The sequence below is a fragment of the Taeniopygia guttata genome, chromosome 13 (genome assembly GCF_048771995.1).
Source record: "Taeniopygia guttata chromosome 13, bTaeGut7.mat, whole genome shotgun sequence".
NCBI classification, from domain to species: Eukaryota; Metazoa; Chordata; class Aves; order Passeriformes; family Estrildidae; genus Taeniopygia; species Taeniopygia guttata.
Window position 1 is genome coordinate 5,100,404 of NC_133038.1, and position 15,152 is coordinate 5,115,555.

The window sequence follows — 15,152 nt, forward strand, 5'->3', positions numbered from 1 at the left end:
TCTTTCTAAGTCTTCTAACAAATTATGTTTTAATTATGTGGATTGTCTCAAAGTTCTTGCTCAAATGTCAGGTTAGAAACAAAAGTGCCAAATATGGTTTTTATGCTCTTGACCATGTCTGTGTTGTATCATCTCATTCATTCTTCTGATTTCTCTTCAGTGGCCATTATCGTTGTAACCGTTTTCCATGAAGGAAAAAATGTCAATTATCCTTACAATCCTTTTTGAAATTTTGTTCATTTTTTACCATTCCTTCTTGGGTTTGTGGCACAGATCTGATCACAGCACTCACCAAGGAAATTACTTGTGGTTTCCCTAGTGCACACAACATTGGCATGTTGTTTCCCAATATTTTGACTCCGAAGCAGAAGTTTGACACATCTGCTCAAAACATCTGTGGTGTTTAGAGTGTTTGATCATGCTGAGTGGATCAAAATGGCCACTGTTTTCTCAGCCTTTCTTTCTCTCACCAAATGTTACAGTGAGTTTAAGTCCTTTCAGTCCAACTACCCCCAACCCTTGGCATTGTCTACAGCAAATGTCATCTGAAGCTGTGCTTGAGCCCATTACTCATATTTGGCAGTCTTATTGAGATGGTGTCCTCACAAATCCTGTTAAATTTTCTGTTTCCTTGTTCATTTTTTCATCTCATTACTTATTGTTTTCCATCCAGAAGCTAAGAGGTATGTCCAAACCTTGTGCCTCTTTTCTCCTGTGAAGGCTGACCACGGGAGATCCAGGCAAGCCCCGGTGTGGCTCTTTGCCTCCCTCAAGTGACTGGCACAAACACTGACCTCTGTGCAGCTACAACACTTGCTGTGACTCCCAGGTGTGCTCTTCACCTTGAAGAAGCTTGTCTATTTTCCCTCTTGTTTCTTTAGAAGCATAGATATGAAGACTTTTAGATAGAGATGTTTTTCTTCTCCTGGGCACATCAGGATGAGAGAATGATGGCCTGTGACATAGCTGCTTGAGATAGCTGCTCCAGACCCAGCCTTTTCCAAGACATCATTGCTAGCCCATCTGACTTTCTAGCAGTCTGAAAAATTCCACATTTGAACTCTGCACCCAGGTCTGTCTCAACAGCCGAGCTGGTGAGAGCAGACCTTGCTGAACTGGGCCTGAGGGAAGCGAAGGTGCTGGGCTGCTTCCAACCCACCTGCTGTGAGACACTGGGCTGTTACCCAGATTTGTAAAAGTGTTAAGTTTCCTTTTATAGTTCTTTTGAAAGTTTTAAAGTTCTCATAAAACTTCTTCAGCCTTCTGATAATGCTTACATATTTCTACTGGAGTTCTCTTGCACTGTTCAAGTAAATAATGATTGTTTTGCATTCTTCTTTGTGGGAGGAGAGAATTGATGGACTGTTGGTTTGACCAGTGTGGTTGGAGAGATGGCAATTTCATCCTCCAATCCACTGTCACTTTTGGAATTCTAGATATTGCGAGGTCCTTTAGCTATCCATATCCTTTTTCCAAAGTCACCAGACAGCTCCAGTCAGGGCAGTGAATAAGCAACACGAGGGACACTTGAAGAGAGAATCCCCAACTGGCTGCCTTCCTCCTCAGCAGCAATGATTAGCCCAGCTCTGAATGACAGAGTGCAATAAAACAGAGACAGTTCTGCCCTTGATGCATAATAACTGGAAGACTAGAGGGAAATATCTCTGAAAAGTTTCCTCCACTAAGAGCAGATGAGTGAGCACAGCCCTTTTCTGTCTGCCTCTCCACTCAGCAGCAGCCTGGAGCTGAGCCTTCAGTGTCTTTGCCCTTCTCTTTCCTACCTATAGATAAAAAAATAATGTGTCTTTTCTGGCGCCCTAACCCCATTCTGTCACTGCTGAGCACTCTGTGAGCGTGCGTTATCCCACGATAAAGCTGCTGTGCAGCCAGCATGGAAATGGTATTGGCAAAGCTGTAATGGAGGCAGGAATTTATGTCTGTGGCCAGGTGGAGCTCTGAGGGATTGTACCTGAGCTAATAATACCTCGCTCTAACCACTGAGTTCAGTTATATCATTTGGGGCAGGAAAATCTATTGGTGCTATTCAAGTGTGGCTACCACAGTAATATCATTTTTCTTTGAAAAAAGAAATGTTTACTTTTAATTGGACTACAGTTGCTTGTCTCACACTGAAAAAGAGTTAATGAGAGGGAAGGATAAAGAGAGGAAAATAGCTGAAAATTAAAAGTACTTTGTTATAAATAGTTATTAGATATCCCAGTTTTTAAGTTATAATTACCTGGAATTAGGCCAAGTGTAGCTGACAAGTCAAGGAGCGAGTTTGTGACTGGGTAATTTTGGAGTACATCACCTCTTGGACAGGAGAGGCAGGAGAACATGGGCCCCACCAGACACCCCTTCCCTCCTCCATCCTCACTTGCCAGGGCTTGGGAAGAGCCCTGCTTGCTCACTCACCGCTGTGCCACATCTGGTTCAGCCTGAATCCGACCTCCCTGCAGATGTGGCTGCAGAGTTGTTGAGGGTGGTGCTTGGAGGAGTCATGGATTGCTTTCAACTCAACAATTTTCCATTCCTACCCCATCTGCTGTCCCTCAAGAAGTGGGTACATCCCTCAACAGAGAACTGGCTGTGGCACAGCTGGACACAATGCATGTCCTGGCACAGCCTTGGGATCAGGCTTGGGGAAATTGTGACCTTGGCTTCCAGAATGAAAAAATACATACTTTCCCATCTCTTGCCACCTTCCCCACCCCATTTAGAGCTGCACTGCTACAAAGCTGGTGCCCCCTTCATGTCTCCAGCATCTTCATGTAAACAGATTCATTGTCCCTCTCAGCCAAGGCATCCCAAGGTATCTGTCAGCTGCTAAAGGAATAATTTTCTGTTTATCTTCTCCTAAGCTGCTGCTCCAGCGGAGCTGCAAAATTAACATTGTGCTCAGCAAAACGGTCTGTGTAAAACAAGGGCAATTTATGCAGAAATATCCATAATCCTTCACATTAAAATGTGGCTGTTAAAATTCTGGCACCTCTCAGAGGTCACTCTAACCTAGTTAAGTTCTGTTAAGAAAAGCTGTTATGGCTCACAGCTTTTTTCTCCCCTACAAGATTGTCTCCTTTTGCCTTGTGCTCTTCAGCACTCACCTCTACCTCCCCTGCCCTGCTCCTGCCTCTCCTGGTTTAAATTGCTTTCTGTCATACATTATTAAAGACTAAACGTAACTATCTGGACACTATGAAAAGTTCTCAATAGTGGGGTTAAAGTCCCTGCAGTATTTCCTAGTTTCTTTTCCCTGGTTGGAATTTTGACTACAAATGAAGCACGTTGAGGGAGGCTCTTTACAGAAAAGATGCTGGGCTGGAACAGAACAGATGTGAGTTCAGTTCCCTGCTGTGACATGGGTTTCCTCCTGTCCGTCCTTGGATATATCATTTAATTTCTCTCTCTCATTCTGTCTCGTTCCCCACCTCGCTGCTTTGCAATGATAATATTTGTTTTCACCATCTAGCATATCTCAGTGTGTTTCTTCTTGTGGTATAAAATCTGTATTAGCCAATGTGTGCACAGGACTGTGGAGAGTAGGATTTCAGTCTCTGGACCTCAAATTTCATAATACCACACAAATAAATGCATTAAATAAATGCCTCTCCTTCCAGTTAGTTCATCATGACTGGATGATGTTTGAAGCAGAATGATGTTAAGGTTAAACTTGATCTCTCTTGCCTGAAGCTTTTAATGAAGTAAAAAAGAGAAGATTTCATTTGAATATTAGTGTGACAAATCTATGACCTTAAATAGAGTCCTGCTGAATTTCTGTGGGGGAAAAGTGCACAGTTATATAAGTCATAGAATCATAAACTATCCTGAGTGGGATGGGACCCACAAGGATCATTGGCGTTCAGCCCCTGGCCCTGCACAGGACACCTGCAGGACTCACACCAGATTTAGAGCCACTGACATCCTGGAGCTCCTTTGTGCAATATTCCCTTTTATCTGCTGGATGGTGGAGCCTGCATCACCAGCTGTCCTGCTCCCATGGCACGGGGCTCATGAGCACTTCAGGGTGCATGGCAGGTCCTGGCTTTTACAGGCACGTTTCAAGGAAAAGCTTGCAGAAAAAGAATGGCACTGGGCACATCAAAGACAGAGGAGAATTCCGTAGCAGGCAGGGGAAGAAAATCTCAGTTGCAAAATGAATGGATGTTTCTGGAACCATGACAGGATCACAGGTTAGATTTGAGGTTGCAAGTGCAAAGTAGGAAAATGCTTGTGCCAGTGTAAGTGGGCAAACCAAGGGTGGCCTAGAGTGACTGGGCAGAGAAACCTTGGGCAGTTCTCCCTAGGGACCTCCTGTTTTCTGGCAAAGAGATAAAGCAAACCTCGCTTCTCTTGCATGAAGTTTAGTCTCAAAATGTGCTTGAAACAACCATGGTGGAGTCCACATACCTCATCATACAGATAAAAGTGACTAAATTGGGACTACTGACAACAGCACCTGGGCTGAAAGTGAATCTCCTCCTCTGTGCAGAAAGAAAGGTAATCACATTCAGAGGCCCCAGAGAGCTCCTGTCTCTGACACTGATATGGAGAAACAGACTGAAAAAGATCAGCCTGACAAACAAAAATGTATTTGTATTGCAGTAATCACAGGGACACAGGCACTGCACCCTGGGGATGTTGCCTCTCTCTTTTAGGGGCCTTATCTGATACTGGCAGGACCATTCCATCATGTGCTCAGTTATGAAGCTACTCCAGGATATAAAAACTTCTATATTGCAAAGTTGGGGCTGGCAGGGGAGCACATTTCAGTGGCTCCACCATGCAAGTATTTTTGGGGGTGTCAGTGAAACAAATTGTATTTCTGAAAGTTAGTCCAGGGTTTAAACATCATTCAGAATGAAGTGCAGAGGTTCACTCATCACCTCAGTGATGCACTGTGGGTTATCCTGTGCAGCTCCCTGGCTTGCTGAGAGTTTTTGAGGACTCTGCAGTTTCACAGCAGGAGACTTTGCTGTAGTTCTTTTTGACCACATCCTTGGGCTTTTGCATGGGCTGGGGTCTCTTTAGTGGCTTTATAGGATCAGAGAAAAAAAAACCAAACAGGTGAGAAAGGATTTTAAAGAGTTTTCTTTATCCATTTTTTCTCCCTCTCTAGCAAGATCAGCTATCTATCTTTATAATTTCTGATGGATGTTTGTTCTTTAAAAGCCTGCAACAGTGAGACTCTACCCCGCCTCAGGCAATCTATTCCATCCCCTACTTCCCTCACCATTAGGAAGCTTTTCCTGAAGTCTAACCCTCATATCTCTTGCTGTCACTTAAGCCCATTACTTCTTGTGCTTGCCACCTGGTTGTGGCAAACAGATTCTTTCCTTCCTCTTTCCGACGACCTGTAAACAATTGATGGCTCTCATGCTCTCTCCAGTGCTTTTCTCATGTTCTCCAGTGTTTTTCTCTCCTCTGCCTGAACCAGCAGCTCCTTCATTGCCCCACATAGATCATGGTCTTTGATAGCTCTCATTTCTCTCCTCTGGAATTTCTGCAATTGTTTAACTTTTTTTTTACTTTTTCCTTGTTGAGGTCCATTGCCCCCAGTGGGATAAAACTGAGGTTTTATTGATACAAGCTGAGGGAAATAAATCAGTTACCTTTGCTTACAGCTCATGACAAATTCCCATCATCACCTCACACTTGTAGAAAGATAATTTAAACTAAGACAAAAATTGGTGGGAAATTATTTTCTTTTTATGGTAATTTATCTGTTGTCTTTCAGAATATGCTATTAAAACTATTAAGTTTTATTACAACTCTGGTTCTTTCTCTAAATCATTAAATCTCTAGGACAGCTGGTACTGCTGAGATGACCACACCACACCAGTCCTGCTTTAGGAGTTGACATTTGAGTGGGTGCTGGCAGCTGTTCCCAAGGAGTCAGGGTGTCACTGGAATTACCCAGTCTCACAGACCCTGACTTTGACATTAGAGTATTTGGGGGTGGAACTGTGGTATTTTTGTCCCAACAAAGCAACAAGGTGGCTGGTAATGGACTTCCAGATGAGCAATTGGGAGCCAGCTTGTCACTTTTTTTAACCTTTTTCTATTGTAACTTTGTTTTTGAGATCCTTTCATGTGCTTTGAAGGAAAGCAGAATTAGCCCTGTGCTGATACAATAGGGACATCTTCTCCCTGTTACTGATACCACACTGTTGCCCAAACACAGAGAAGATGAAATAAGAAAGATCAGCGTGATTCCACTCCCTGAAGGACACCTGTGTTGGGCCCCACTCTGAGGCTGACATAAAAGTGACAATGAGACACCCGCAGAAAGGATGAAAAAGAGCAATCCAAATCTGGGCCCTGAGAGTATTCCTGATGGCACAGGGTTGTATCTCACACTGTCTGCTTGGCTCTGGTGAGCACATGAGATGGGAGCTTTTGTTGTGAAGGGAGAATGGTGGGTATGAAACAACAAGGACAGAGAAAAAACATCTTCCCTCTGAGGAAGTTCCTAACTGTGGCTTTTGACTTCAAAGGAAAGTTTGTAAGGAACAGCTGATGTTTACATGTGATGGAGAGCTTTGAAAAGTTTTGATGTGTTTTGGGTTAAACCTTCCTTGCTTCTTCCCAGTGAGGCCACGTCAAGGCCTTTCCCCAAGTTCGTCTCTCTGTGTCATTCCCTGGGCTGGAACCTCAAAGGCTTGGAGAGGATCAAAGAGCCTGTAGTGAAAACAGGTTGATTTTCCACAGCTTTTGAATTTGGTTTGAGTTCTTCTACTAAAACATAAAAATTCACAGAGGGCTATTACTCTCAAAGAAGGGAAATCGACTTTTTTTTTCAATGTGTGGATTTTACAACTGACTCCAACAGGTGACATTTTCCAGCTCTGAAGGTCTTTAATGAAATCCAAATTTGGTGTATTGAGATCGAGGTCTCTCCTTCCATACTGTAATTTTTGGATGTAAGGGCTGCCTAATTGCACTGTGGGAATCCTTTAAAAAAAACACCTCCTGACAGGGATGCTCTTTAAAATAGGCCATTAGTCTTGTGACAGTGCATCAGGGAATTTAGTGAGTTTGTTAGTGAGACAAACTTCACATTGCCTTGCTCAGGCTCTTCCCCTGTGAAATGGAAATTGGTCTAAGAAAATCGGAAAGGAGGCACCATGGAATGAAAAAACAGGGACACTGGGTGGGACAGCAAAGCATCTGGAGGGCTTTCAGCCCTGCATGTAGTCAGTGTCTTTTCCTTTGGCACAAATCTGCTGGTGGGTGTGTGAGAAATAAAGCCCCATGGCCTGAGATTCACTCAGTGGCCATCACAAAGACAGGTCTGAACCTAGAGAGAGATTCATTTAGGGAGAGATCCAGGTGCCTACACTTTTAATGCTGCTATGGATTCCCAAATTATCTGGGATGAACGCACAGGGCTTTTGGAGACCCAACACTTCCAGAAATTCAGTGGGAGTGGCTTGATTATCTGAAGTGCTACCAAACATCTGAGCTTAGGGACCTGAATTGATCCTAGAAATGGCACTTGGAGACATATAAAATCTCCAAGGACAATTCAGCCCATTCAGAAATATCTGTAGAAAGTATAAATGTGAGGGGTTTGGAGGAAATTCCACACCTTGTACTTGAATTTGCCTATTATTGCAAATTTATGACTCAGTCCTCACATAGGGTTGGCCCAGAACCTTCCAGCCTTAGGCTCTGATCCTGCTGGTGATCTAGTGCAGATGACGCAAAACAGGGACCATAACAGTGTTGTGTAAAGAACAAAACTGGGCCACATTTGAAATCATCATAAGGGAAAATGGGAAGAAACAAAGAAACATCACATTCACTTATAATTGTGCTAATGTAAAAATAAATATTCCAGTATTCAGGGCATGTTTTCACCCTGATCTACCGAGATTCAAACTTGCCACAAGACCTCAGGCTTCAATATTTTGTTATTTTTTCCTGTCAACTTTTCTTGCTGATAGCTACAAATACCTAGAAACCTCAGCAGCAGCATCAGCAAAGCACCGTGCTGTCCTCATGCTCAAGGGAGTGTGAGAGAAGCTGGCTGCAGATTGTGTTGACTGGACCACAAGAGCCCCAGCACATTTAACTTCAAAAACATGATCAAGTGCTGTGTCAGCTGCCCTGCACACTGCGAGCTGCCCTGGCTGCCAGCTGTGCTCCTGGGAAGGAAGCATGGAAGCAACATCTCTGCCCTGTCATCTGGATGTTTTACTCATGAAGATTTGTCCATGGAAAATGTTCCTGCCCTGCCCAGTTCCACAGATCTGCTGCTGTTTCATACCCTGCCGTGCAGAGGTGTGATAAAACTGGTTAAAGGAAAAGGAGTTTTCTTGACTTATTGAAATCCCATGTTTAAATTCCAGATTTTATTTGGAATCACCTTGTGGAGATTTCTTTAGATCTACACAAGGAATAGGACACTGAAAATTGCAGAGAGAGGCAGGAGGAGGAGGAGGATCAGCTTTGCAGTTAGATTTGACCTGAAGGACTGAGCTAACACATTCTTGGTGGTTCAGGTTTTGGCTATTTTAAAGTTCTCACATAGGACAGGCTTTTTGGCTCTTTTTCACAGTGTACATGATGAGGAAATATATTTATTTTAGGTAAACACTTAGCCAGAAGGAAGACAACATGTGGTGTAAGGTAAATTATGCAGATAATGTTCTATTATGTGCACAGAGTAAAAAGTACAAGGGACATGAATTTCCCCAGGGAAACACCTCTCAGAGGGGAGGCTGGGACAACATATGAAATAAAATAAAGAAAGAAGAAGGAAAAATAAATTGGAAATAGTCCGTTCTGGCAGATTTTGCTTGAAGGAGACAGAAGACTGAATGAGCAAAAGATTGTACTGGAGGCAATTCCTTCCAAAGAAAGGATTTTGTATTGACTGTCATGTATCCAGATCACTGCTCCAGCTCCAGAGGACGGGATTTTGACCCTGCATGTATTTATGAAGCTTGGAATGAGCGATTGGAAAGTGTGAAAAGAATCTATTTAGAAAATAAGCCAGAGCATCTCTTCCTTCCAGACTTTGCCTTTGTTTCAAGGTGGGGAATGCAGTGATTTTTTTGTAGTTCTGGCCTGTTCTGTATGGACTGCTGAGGTCTGGCTGGAGCAATTCCTGTGGATTGTGTGGCAATGCAGGATCAGATCCAGCAGAGAAAGCAGCCCCTGGGCTGAGACAGGCACAAAGCACTGCTGAGGGTGGAGTAATAATTGTATTTGAACAGCAGAACACAGGGAGAGTCTCAGTTGGCAGTAACACTTAATTTCATCAGCAACAGCAAAAAGAGGCTTCTCTGCTGTATCTCTTGTTTCACCCCCAGGGCTGTGCCTGGTAGCAGCAGGTCTCAGAGCTGCTGTTTTGGATCAGCCCTGGTCCTGCCTGCACTGGTGCTCAGCTCCACTGCAGCTGCAGTCCTGAGGGGTGTGTGTGTGTGCTCTCCTGCACAGTGGAATAGGCTGAATATTGCTCAAGGGAAAAAACTGAGAGAATAAAATAAGTTGGGGGCTTTCCAATCCTTGTGATAGGTCCATAAAGTGGTAATCTCCAGATTTTCCTCAGTGTGTTCAGCCTCAAACTCTCTGACCTGGCTTTTGAGACTCTGGGATACAGGATTTCACAGAATATGCTGCAGCCATTGACAGAAATATAATTGTCTCTTCCCATGTGACTGCCAACACAGGCTTCACTGCAGATAAAAGAATGGGAAAACAAATCTAAGTGCTGGAACCCTGTGGCTCTGCCTTCCCAGGACTGTTTGGGGTGACCCCTGTGCTGTGTACTGACCTCCTGCAAGCAGCTGCTGGAAGAATCACTCCCATGCCCTGAGCTCACAGGTACAGTCCCACACTGAGAAAACAAGCTTATCAGTCTTTTGCATTTGTGTTGACACCTGCAGTTTCAGAGAGTTTTTGTTTGTTTTCCCTGTTCTCCTCTGTGTATAATTGGCCAGATTGCATTTACTTTTTCTCTCTCTTGCACTAATCACAACTGCAGGCTGGAGTAATTTGCTGATGCTGTACAAGGAATTGTCTCTCCTGGAGACCTGGCTGGTGTGATCAGAACTCACATATGGTACCAGAACAAAGGGTCCTTCAGGCAAGTGGTTCTGTTTATTTTGGCTCAGGTCAGTGTTGCTCCCCTCTCCCTGTGTCTTCTCCTCCCTGTGTGCTGTGCACATCCTTTTTCATCTGACTTTGGGGCTGCTGGCTCCTTGCTGTCAGATCTAGGGTGGCCTGGCTTGTGCAGCATCAGCACCACAGATTTGAGGGATGTGGGAGGAAAGTGTCCAACTACTGCTTGTAGTTAATATGCTGTGATGCCTTGCTTCCCTTTTCTCTTCCTTCCTTTTCACAGCTTGGAGGCCAAGCAAAGAAACATTCCAAGGCTTCCTCTCTGCTCCCCCTCCTTTTCTGGTTAAAGATATTGTGAGTGGTTTCATGTGGACTCTCATTTTTCATAGACACTGTTGGTTCCACCATCTACAAATTAGTCTAATCCTAAAAGCTGTTATTGGCCTTGACTTATTCCTTATTTCCTTTGTAACACCTGCTGGCAAAGCTGCTGCTCTCCTGATGAATTTTGTTGGTCTAATTTTTGATAGCATACTTACAGCTAAGGCTGACAGCCTGTTAAAGCAGTGCCATCTCTGCATTTAGTACTTCTCTGCCCCCAGCTCTCATTTCAGCTAAGTATTAAGCATCACTCACCATGTTGCAAAAATCAGTAGCAGTTTGCAGTATTAGGAGGAAGAAAAATCACAGGTAGTAATGGATGAAAAGGTAAGCACTGAACATCAGCACCTTTGGTGGTTGTGTACTGCTAAAGGATAAAATAGCTGCTGTCTCCTACCCTCCTCCTGAGGCTTTCTCTTCTCGACAAAGGGGCAGATATATAATGGTTAATGTCTCTCTAGCATCAGTATCCTATCTGTGGGCTCACAGATTTCTTGTATTTGTGCTGTTATTCACAAATAAAAGGTTTCCAGGTTTTATTCTTGGCCCTTCCTGCGCTGTGTGTAAATGTATCTTCTTCTGCCATTTAGCAGTGCTTTAGAAAACAGCTGGTGCCCCCAGGGTAAACCTTTAAACAATGTCCTACTCCGACAAAATTCTGCTTCATCAGCAAACCATGTTGTGCATATTTCTCTCATTGTTTTGCAAATTGATGTTACAAAGAGCTTTTGCATTTAAACAGGCTCTCTCTGACCTAAGAGATAGTAAAAATTACATTAGAGATGCCATAGTAGCTTGTCACTGTGACCTGCCCTAAATAGCTGGACTTACTTCACTTGGATAAATCATTTATTTATAATGACTTATTATGTCATCAGAATTCTGCAGCAGAAATGCTTCAGCTTCAACTTACATGGATATTCTTTTGAAGGACTAATCAGAAGACATATACCATCAGGATTATCTGCTTTAAAAATACATTTCTAGACAGCACTGCCCAAACTGGGAAGTATTGATTAATCTATTCTGATTACTGTGATCATATAGATCCTCGCTGCTCACCCATTCTCCATGATCTCAGTTAGAAAGAGCTCTAATTCTTAGTTCCTTTTTTTCCTAGAGCTGCATTTCCATGACTAAATTTGCAATTAGAGCCCAATGCTTCCAGACTTCCTTTGATAACTTAAGAGAACAGCATGGCGCAAAATTTTATCTCTCCCTCTGCCTTTTAACAGACTTTAGTGCCTCATTGTCTGTTCGGAGCATCTCTGTCTGCTTTGGATATGTACATGGGGCTTCCTGAACCCCAGAATTCCCTTTGTGCAGTTCTGCTAATGAAAAGCCAGCCACAGAAGATATTTTGTCCTTGTAAATCCATGGCACAGGGAGGATGTTCCTGTATTGCTTCCTGTCTGCTGGCACTGAGGTCAGTGTTCTGGCACAGAGCGAGCCATGAGCAGCTGCAGAGATCCAGGGATGGCCCCGCTATTGCTTCCTGGAGGGATGGATGGATGTGGCAGTAAGTGTCAGGAAAAGGAAATTGCCAGTCATGTTCTCTGTCCTGGCCATGTGCTTGTGGGAAAGGGTTGGCAGGTGGCTCCTATTCCTTCCATGAAGGATGGGAGTAGCTTTTTTATCTGCTAAATGTCTGCCTAAACAAAACTTGTCACAAAATATTAACATACATGATTATTGACCTTAACCCCAGCTCAGCTCTGGTCTTTATGTCACACCAGTCCTTCTGCTGCTTTTGAGGGCTTTCTCCAGAAATTGCATTGAGAAACCATTTCTGCTCCTCTGGTGAGGGAGTAAAGACAGTGCCTCACAAACCAGGACATTGGGGAATGATAATCCCCCTGGTCCTGACCATACCCTGTATCCTTTGTGCACCTAAACACTTCTGAAAATGTTCATAATAACGTAGAGAAATTGTGACTGCAAGGGAATACTCGTGACCTGAGAGATGGTGTGTAAATATGTGAATTTTTTATTGTGTAGGCTATCTGTGTGAGGCACTGACTCTGGTAAATTCCTGTGGGCAAAATGGTGTTCAAAGAGCAGTGAAAAGCCAGCAAGTTATTGCAGGCAGTGGAGAGGATGGAGGTGATTGCCCATCACCAGCTGTTCTGAGTGGGAGCCAGGAAGCTGGGCCAGCAGGGACAGCACTTGCACAGTGCCTGTGGGCCCCTGCAAGGATTGCTTTTAAAAGCTCTGTCTTCACACCTTTACAGACCAAGTAAAGTGGAGAAATAAATCACTATGCACAGTTGTCATTTTTCCCCTCTAAGCACCAGCCAAAGCATTTAAATATAGCTAAAGCACTCTGTATTTCCTCAGAATAAACACTTAGATACTCAAAATAAATTGCTAGGTCCTGGTATCAAAGGAATGATTTATAACCCAATTATACTGGGAATTTTATTCTCTATTGTTTCACTGATAGGTTATGGGTCAATTAGGTGTTTTACTCCTGGAGGAACACTTCCTCATTCCACCACAGAGTGTGAATTTGACACACTGGGATTTGCTCTGTCCATCTTGTGAACTACATCCAGTTTGTGGAAAAACTTTGAGAATCATTGTGCCAAGGTACAGGTCTGTAATTTTTGTACCTTTTTGTCTCTGTTTACTGCTCAGGGCATTGCCAGGAATGCAGAGAGTTCCTTTCTTGTGAATAATCTTCACCATCTTCTGTCTTCTCATCAGACTCTTGCAGGGTATGGAAGATGTTCATGGTGCAGCTGAGCCTGTAAGGTCACTGGGGAATGGATATTTTTGAGCCTTCAGAGGAGGCTGACAGCATCAGTAATGAGTCTTCAGCAGGGGCCATAAGCAGACACCTGGTGAAGAATAAGAATAGAAAAAACTTGTTTAATCTTCCTCCATAACATTTTTACTCTCTAAGTACAGTCAGCCCAGGATTTCCTAAGATTAATGTGATTCTCAGTGAGCTGCCCTGGGTTCCTCTTGCAGCTGCTTGTCCATTCTGCCCTTGAACATCCACAATTGTAGAACCACTGTGGAAAAGGCACATTGCTTTTAGAACAAAACCTGTTATCCCCTCCAATGGTACAAACCCACACTTACTCTAAAGCCTTTAGTTGTGTAATTTTTTGTCAGTGAAATCTGAACAAGGGAGAGGGTTTGACCAAGTGAGTGAGTGTAAAAGAGGAAATTCAAGGGGAAGCTATTTTATGATTATGCCTGTTAAATCTTGTGTTATTTTAGCAATGCAAATTTAATGGTACATTTTAATTGCCTTGTTAATATGGACTTTTCCAGTCCTGCATGTTATCTACATCCATGTAAGCCAGAAAGGGAATCCAGCCTAAGGGTTTTGTATCATCCTCTATTTGCTCCTCCTCCTTTCTTTTTACAAATTAGAGTAACAACGTCATAATCTTGAATAACATTATACTTTTCTATTCCTATAAACTACAGCCATGTTCTCTAGCCACAGGGATATCGAATCTGAAAGAGAAATAAAATCCAGCCCCAGTCCCATTGCTGCAGTGAGACCCCAGGCAGACGATGCTTTTGGTATTCTCATGCCCACGCTTTTTAGTTTCCTGGATGTGGCTCTTGGCATCCTGGAGTTGTTTGTAGTAAATAGTGTTCACTGAGCAAACTTGTCCCTCCAAATGCCTGACTCTCCTTGTTGCTCCTCTCCCCACATCTCGATTTTCTAACACATTGATACAACAAGCACTGCAATTATTAGGGCACCATATGGCACTCGGAATTACAGAGCAATTCCAGCATCGGTGGATTGGGTGAGTAGTCAGGAAGAATAAAATAAGCAAGGCAAGGCTGCTGGTGTGAGCAGAAGATGACTAAATCAGTGTACTCACATGGCAGAGAAGCACTAAGTTACGTGCGTGTACAAGCTGGACTTGGGGAATTTTTTGGTTTTGTTCTCACCCACAATGAAAAGGCACCCTGGGTTAGAAGGGTGCACTGAACTGCTGCAGAGAGATAAGTGCCCTTCATGGCACATCTCTCTGAAGATGATCTTTATTATACTTGGCTTCCCTCAGGTCGGTGAGTTCTCTAATATCTTCCTGCCTGGGATTGTATTGCCATTTACCAGTTATAATGGGTATTTAGTGTTTTCAATTATTTGCTACTTCATTGAGAGCCCAACAGTCATTGGAGCCATTGTGAGACTCTCAGTTAATCCTCTAAATAATAAAAGGAATCAGGGAGCATGTATAAGCTGTGAGATTTTCCTGGCCTGGCTGTCAGCTGGGAATGTGAGCAAATCATGCCCACGAGTCACGCTAACAAAAGCTTTAGGGCACATGCAAAAATACAGATTGTGAAGTATTCTTGGGTTGTATCTCCGGAGAAATGTTATAGCTGTGCTTGAAGAAGAGTCTTGTGGTGATGTAAAATGCATGTCCTTTATGGATGGTTGCTCATATGTGCAGAGTGTTGAGAATTTTGGTGTAGAAAACCCCACTCGATATTTTCTCCCTTCTAAAACATCTTCCAACTGAAACCCTTCAGCTGCTTGGATGAAGCTTATTGTCTTTCAAACTAAATAGCTGTTTTCATATTTGCACTAACCCTTTTCTAACAACGTGGAATAGACATGATGGATGCCACAGAAGGAAGGACACGTTCCCAGGGAAGATTCGTGGGTGACCTCCCAGGATGTCACCTTCTCCTCAAGGAGCCCCAGGACATCCTTTCCTTTGTTT

The 15,152-nt window shown here is 43.4% G+C and overlaps 1 long non-coding RNA gene across 1 annotated transcript in view; it reads left to right on the forward strand.

The window, feature by feature from the left end:
- The window catches only part of LOC121470683 (uncharacterized), a 126,354-nt gene extending 116,260 nt beyond the window's left edge, over positions 1–10,094 (forward strand). Inside the window, exons 3-4 of the long non-coding RNA XR_005981839.2 lie at positions 9,678–9,831; positions 9,992–10,094. This is a non-coding gene — a long non-coding RNA (uncharacterized lncRNA). The remainder of the gene's footprint in view (positions 1–9,677; positions 9,832–9,991) is intronic.
- The last annotated feature ends 5,058 nt before the right edge of the window (positions 10,095–15,152 follow it).